This window comes from Perca flavescens, chromosome 13 (assembly GCF_004354835.1).
Source record: "Perca flavescens isolate YP-PL-M2 chromosome 13, PFLA_1.0, whole genome shotgun sequence".
NCBI classification, from domain to species: Eukaryota; Metazoa; Chordata; class Actinopteri; order Perciformes; family Percidae; genus Perca; species Perca flavescens.
In genome coordinates this window covers 33,340,143-33,347,642 of record NC_041343.1, presented here as the reverse complement: position 1 = coordinate 33,347,642, position 7,500 = coordinate 33,340,143, and the positions used below count along the sequence as shown (strand labels likewise).

Sequence of the window (7,500 nt, the reverse complement as noted above, 5' to 3'; positions counted from 1 at the left end):
TGTATGTGTGTGTGTAGCCTATATATGTCTGTGTGTGTGTGTAGCCTATATATGTCTGTATGTGTGTGTGTAGCCTATATATGTCTGTATGTGTGTGTAGCCTATATATGTCTGTATGTGTGTGTGTAGCCTATATATGTCTGTATGTGTGTGTGTAGCCTATATATGTCTGTATGTGTGTGTGTAGCCTATATATGTCTATATATATGTGTGTGTAGCCTACGTGCTGTGACAAGTAATTGTGCAAGTGCAGGATCCACAAACGGTGGCTTAGCCCTGGGTATGGAGCCCAGCAAGCTGCCGCTTTCTCGTCAGACTGTGTGGAGCTCCTAAATTCCGACAAATCTCACCTAATTTGCAATCAGCCATCAATTTTCGTAAAACGGCCCATATTTGAGCTTTATATAGTTGATTTCTCACATAAAAAAGTCTCAGAAGTGAATTTGGTGATGAAACATTGCAGTGTCTGGAATATGAGATTCTGTCGCGTCTCTACGTGTGTGTATGGGGATTCGCTCAACCAATCAGCGCGCATCTCATCTAAATATTCATGAACATACCATATTTGGAAGAAAAGCTCTCGTTACAAATAGGGCCAAAACACAGGGATGCATAAGGGCCAATAAAATATCAACCAGGCCATTTTCAGCCCAACCAATGTTACATACCCCATTAGGAGACCTTAAGGAACAGTGTGAAATACTCTATATAATCATTATATCAACCATTTAAGGTCTTAAGATGGCACAAACCGAATTTGAAGTTAATCGGATGAAATCTCTAGGAGGAGTTCGTCAAAGTACGACATGTGGAAATTGCCAAAATCGCACTAATTTCGAACTTTGAAATCAAAATGGTGGACTTCCTGTTGGGTTTAGGGTATGGCTCTAATGAAGTTTTTTGTACATCTTGACATGTTACATATGTGTACCAAGTTTCGTGAGTCTACATTAAACGCACTGCAGGGGCTCAATTTTCTTAACCTTCTAAGGGGCGCTAGCGAGCCATTTTTGTGCGCCTATTCCCGAAACCCTTAAAATACGTACATTTTCACCAGACTTGATGCGACCGCCAAATTTGGTGAGTTTTTGAATATGTTAAGCCCCTCAAAAAGCCAATTCATTTGACGGGAAAATAATAATAATTCCTTCAGTTTCAATAGGGCCTTCGCCGCTGTCGGCGTTCGGGCACTAATTATCTCCTCTGTCTTTCATTGGTTCCACCCCAGACATCTGATGACATATGTGTATGTTTTGATTTTGCTTTCCTACACTGTCACAACTGCACTCAGTATGAGCAGAGTTCATTTGAGCCTAATATTAAGGCTCTTTGACGATTTTGAAAAATTGACATTTAAAGAGCCAAAAATTGGCAACCATCTTGAATTTGAACGTCAAAAATAGGTCAAATCAATAAATCTTTATCATTTATGAATTTCTTGACCCAAATAGACTCAGAAACCATGTATTACGCAGTACTGTGGGCAAAACCATTAAAAAGTTAATTTCCAGCTTAGGCTGACGGCAGCCATCTTGGATATAGTGCTCCCAAAAAATGTCCCCACATTCTTCTGAGGGGCATCCCGGCTAATTTCTTTCTTTAACCTTCATAGATGACAAATCCAGTGAGAAACAAACCTTTCCTCTCTCACGGAACTGCTATCGATGACCCAACTATGTGTTTTTGTCTTTTTTTGAAGCTTTTAAAGAGCTGTTTAAATGAAATCAAGTTAAATTGATGCAGCTGTTTGTTAATCTCCAGTTCTGCGAAAGGCCGAGCCGAGATCGTGCTGCTCTGACGTCTGTGGTCATCGTGTCTTTAAACGGTTTACCTGGATCACTGCCAGCAGCTCCGAGCCTATTACAGGATCAGGCTCGGTCTTCCAGCTCGTCAGCTCAGCCTTTAGTCACCTAAAGTAAACACACAGCTACACCCTGCTACACACTGCTATGCCCTGCTACACACTGCTACACACTGCTACACCCTGCTACACACTGCTACACACTGCTATGCCCTGCTACACCATGCTACACACTGCTACACCCACACTGCTATGCCCTGCTACCCACACTGCTACACACTGCTATGCCCTGCTACACACTGCTACACACTGCTATGCCCTGCTACACCATGCTACACACTGCTACACCCTGCTACACACTGCTACACACTGCTATGCCCTGCTACACACTGCTACACCATGCTACACCATGCTACACCCTGCTACACACTGCTATGCCCTGCTACACACTGCTACACCATGCTACACACTGATACACCATGCTACACCATGCTACACACTGCTACACCCTGCTACACACTGCTATGCCCTGCTACACACTGCTACACCATGCTACACACTGCTACACCATGCTACACCCTGCTACACCCTGCTACACCATGCTCCACCCTGCTACACCCTGCTACACCATGCTCCACCCTGCTACACACTGCTACACCATGCTACACCATGCTACACACTGCTACACCCTGCTACGCACTGCTACACCATGCTACACACTGCTACACACTGCTACACACTGTTATGCCCTGCTACACAATGCTAATTTTAAGATTTATAAAACTTATAAAATAAGTTTTTTATCCTTCATTTAAAGAATATGTATATTAATATCAAATCTAATTTGAAAATAAATGGTCAAGTTATTGCAGTGATTACTAAATTAGGCTAACTGGAGCTCGGCCCTGACGTTCAAATCCAAACTCTGAAGATTAATAATCCCCTAAAATTTTGACTATATCCAAGTGGTCTTATTACTACGTGTTTGTGTGTGTGCGTGTGTTTGTGTGTGTGCATGTGTGCACGTGTGTATATGCCTGTGTGTGTATGTACGTGTGTGTGTGCGTGTGTGTGTGCCCGTGTGTAATTGTGCCTCTGTGTGTGTGTGTGTGTGTGTGTCTGTGCGTACGTCTGTGTGTGCATGTGTATGTCTGCCTATGTATGTGTGTGTGTCTGCCTATGTGTGTGTGTGTGTGTGTGTGCGCATGCCTGTCTCTGTGAGTAAATATAATTTCTTACTGTCCACCTCAGGGATAAATAAAGGAATAATTGAAGAGGCTTCTGTTATTACTGTATATATTTAATACTCCACTGCTATGTAAATAAGCCATAAGTTGAAGTCAAATGAACCTGACTATGCCCTGGGGCGCTTGGGTAAATAAATAAATTAAATATGTGGCAGCCGTTGTGGGCAGTAAACTTTCTTATAACGAGCCTGTTGCACTGATGCGATTACCAGTTCTAGTTTTAGTGCTAGTAAGCCTATTAAGAGGTGTGGATTAATTCAAGTAGGTAGGTATTTTATTATGTGTATTGTGATTGTGAGGTGGTCCGCGAAATCACCATCACCAAACTCCACCAGACTCCATGTAAATAATCAGGACTTTTAGCGTGTATAGAGCCAGCATATCTCCACCAGACTCCATGTAAATAATCAGGACTTTTAGCGTGTATAGAGCCAGCATATCTCCACCAGACTCCATGTAAATAATCAGGACTTTTAGCGTGTATAGAGCCAGCATATCTCCACCAGACTCCATGTAAATAATCAGGACTTTTAGTGTGTATAGAGCCAGCATATCTCCACCAGACTCCATGTAAATAATCAGGACTTTTAGCGTGTATAGAGCCAGCATATCTCCACCAGACACCATGTAAATAATCAGGACTTTTAGCGTGTATAGAGCCAGCATATCTCCACCAGACTCCATGTAAATAATCAGGACTTTTAGCGTGTATAGATCCAGCATATCTCCACCAGACTCCATGTAAATAATCAGGACTTTTAGCGTGTATAGATCCAGCATATCTCCACCAGACTCCATGTAAATAATCAGGAATTTTAGCGTGTATAGAGCCAGCATATCTCCACCTGACTCCATGTAAATAATCAGGAATTTTAGTGTGTATAGAGCCAGCATATCTCCACATGTAAATGGGTGAATTAAGGGTTTATTTCAACCAAACCAGAGTGGTGATTGTTGGAACAGTGGAAAGATGAACCAAGATGGCTTTTGGTAATTTTAATTAGTTTCTGTCCACTTTGAATGAAGTGTGTTTTACGCTGATAAAAGTCCTGATTATTTACATGGAGTCTGGTCTGAAAACCCCTGAACGTAGACTACACCGCTGGTGTGAATGTCCCGTTAGTCTTCCACAAACCGAGGGAACTCGCTGCCCTGTGACATGACATGACAACCTCTCCGTGTGAACCAGGACACCCAGGTGAGTCAGGACACCCAGGTGAGTCAGGACACCCATGTGAGTCAGGACACCCAGGTGAGTCAGGACACCCATGTGAGTCAGGTGACCCAGGGGAGTCCGTTATGTAACTGTCCCGTTTCCAGGGAAGGCCTGGCTCCTTCAGCTAACCCCGGCAGCGAGGTAAAGCCTCTTGGCTCGGCCTCTGGCAGCAGAACGCTGCCAGCCCCTGACCTCATTAGGGATTTATTTCAGGTGCTTCCTTCTTCATGTCTCCCTCCAGGACCTAAGAGGGTTAGAGTCCTGACGTTTGCTCTCTGACTGCAGAGCCACTGCAGCCTGGATGAGCCCGGAGGCTCGCCCCTTCTGCTCCTAAAACCTGCCGCCAACCATCCACACGGATTTATCACCTTTTCGACTCTTTTTGTCCGTGGTTATTCTGCAGAATCAGAATCATAGAGAGATTTATTGCCGGGTAAGTAGCCTGTAGCAGTGGTTCTCTGATTTCTTTTTTTCAATAGGATATATACAGTACAGGCCAAAAGTTTGGACACACCTTCTCATTCAATGAGTTTCCTTTTTATTTTCATGACTATTTACATTGTAGATTCTCACTGAAGGCATCAAAACTATGAATGAACACATATGGAATTATGTACTTAACAAAAAAGTGTGAAATAACTGAAAACATGTCTTATATTTTAGATTCTTCAAAGTAGCCACCCTTTGCTTTTTTATTAATAAGAGAAATAATTCCACTAATGAACCCTGACAAAGCACACCTGTGAAGGTAAAACCATTTCAGGTGACTACCTCATGAAGCTCATTGAGAGAACACCAAGGGTTTGCAGAGTTATCAAAAAAAGCAAAGGGTGGCTACTTTGAAGAATCTAAAATATAAGACATGTTTTCAGTTATTTCACACTTTTTTGTTAAGTACATAATTCCATATGTGTTCATTCATAGTTTTGATGCCTTCAGTGAGAATCTACAATGTAAATAGTCATGAAAATAAAAAGGAAACGCATTGAATGAGAAGGTGTGTCCAAACTTTTGCCCTGTACTGTATATATTTTAAACCCATATGTCACCTACCTGCCCATACTGCTGCAACATGTGTACATATGATAATTTGGAAGTAATTTGTACTTAAATGGACCCTGAAAAATGTGAAAAATGCATGCAACGGTCATTTAGATGTAATAAAACTCCTACTTCGGCATAATTATTCAAATATATTTTTAGTTTATTTGAGTTATTGACTTATTAAACCACTGAATTGCCTTTTATGTCAATTTTATCTAACTGTCATTATTGTTGTCATGAGGGACAGTTGCATAGGGGCCTGGCAGCCATCTTAAAATTAGCGATGCTAGCCTAACACATTAGCTTTAACACATGGTACTTAAGTCTGTTAAGAGCTAAGAAACTGCACATTCAACCTATAGAACGATAAAGATCAATAATTAAACAGTTTAGACAGCGTGACAAAAAAATCTGGTGGTAAAAAAAGTTACTTTTCCATCTTGAATTTCAGTTCTCCCATAAGGAAACGAGCTAGAAGCTAGTTAGCTTCCAGACAGATGGAGGGGCCTACTGAGCATGTGCAGTAGGACTTTCATGACTCTAGACTCTCCCCTACAGCGATGTACAAAAGCTCTGAGGGATAAGGAGAAGTTTAGGATATGTATGCAGAGGCATCATTCCAGTACAGTAGTGAAAATAAAAACTCTTCGGACATGTTCACGTTCAAAACGGCAGATTTTCAACCGAAAAAGCGACTAGTTTGCAGGTTTGTTTTTACTATTCTGTTATTATTTATCACGTTTTTTCTGGGATTTGGGGTGTTATTTTGTGTCTCTGGAGCTTCCACACACACAGAAATTTGGAGAAAACATCCATCCATGGTGTTCTGGGTGAGATATGTAGTGTGTCTCAAATCGCGCACTTCCCATAGTGCACTAAGGGAAGTGCACTTCGTACACTATGTACTTACTTGCATAGTGCGTAAAATTTGACGGGGGAGTATTGTCTCAAATCGCGCACTGCCTTATGTACTTACCGGAAGTGACGATCAAAACATCTCAGTCCTCCTCCTTCTTCTTCTGTGAAATTGTGAATTATACCCAGGGCAGAGCATTCTCACCACCTGTTGTCACCATACATTTCTGCCTTGTTCATCAAAATTAATGTGATTGTTTTTATTGTTGCCCTCTGTTTTATGCAACCGTAAACATCCAGGTATGATGATATTCATGCTTTTGCTCTTAATTCATTGTAAATAAAAATAAATAACCAAAAATGGCCATTTTGAGTTATTTAGCAAAATTGGAGCAATTAAAATTGTGTCCAACTGACATATAACGTTAACATAGAAAATAGTCATATTATATGTTTATATAAAGGGTGTTTATTGCAATAGCTGTTAATTACAGTGACAATACAAGAGTGAAAGCAGAGGCAACACAATAGACATTTAAACAGATCCTATTGTTCTATTCATTGCTGGCCCTGTATTTTGATGGGGAAAGTGATCTGAGGGGGGACTTCAGACTCTACAGCAGGATCCTTTAACGGTACATCCTGGGCACGGCGTGGGGACCCGTCATCGAGGCCCTCGTCTTCCTCTTTTGGCTCGCCAGCGGTACATCTGATCGTGGTTTAGCCAGAGCCTGTCCACAAGACCAGCAGGGAAATCCTCTCTCTCCTCCCCCAGAGGAGGAGGAGGACTTCCCTCAAGTTGGCAGCATTGTCCGTGTCCCTAACGATTATATAAGTCAGATCAGGACAGAAACTGCACTGTTAATACGACATAACGTAGCATACGTTAGCGTACTGTAACATCACTACTAACGTTGGCAGCTTAATGTATATTTACCAGATCACACATCTAACGCTAAAATCGTCTGCAACAACACATGTAACGTTAGCTAGGTTATCACTGATTGGCCAGTGGTTAAACCAAAGAGCATAGCTAGAAGTACCGGTAACTTCGCCGCTGTTAGCTAGCTAAGGTTAGCTAAAGCTAGCTTAATAGCACGTCAAATTACGATGCAAATAAACGTTATAATTCGCGGTAAAAAAAAATCATCACTGACTGCAAAAGTAACCACACATACATAAACGGGTTGCGTATACGTTAAACAAGTAAAGCAAAAAGACTAATGTTTGAACTTACATCTGGGTCTCGCTGTCGCGTATTCGGCCGCCATTATCGACAGTTTTTCACCTTTTGTTAGCTCCGCCCCTTCCGCTGCGCAGCCAAGATGGCGACAGTT

General features: G+C 41.8%; 1 protein-coding gene across 2 annotated transcripts in view; it reads left to right on the top strand.

Annotated features, from left to right (window-relative positions):
• Positions 1-4,331: 4,331 nt before the first annotated feature.
• Positions 4,332-7,500, top strand: part of guca1d (guanylate cyclase activator 1d) — an 11,375-nt gene continuing 8,206 nt past the window's right edge. Inside the window, exon 1 of one of the 2 annotated variants that reach the window (XM_028595986.1) lies at positions 4,332-4,697. The gene's annotated coding sequence lies outside the window, so the exon portion shown is untranslated. Of the gene's footprint in view, positions 4,698-5,899; positions 6,015-7,500 lie in introns of those variants that run through there. The other variant, XM_028595987.1, reaches the window with a different exon arrangement.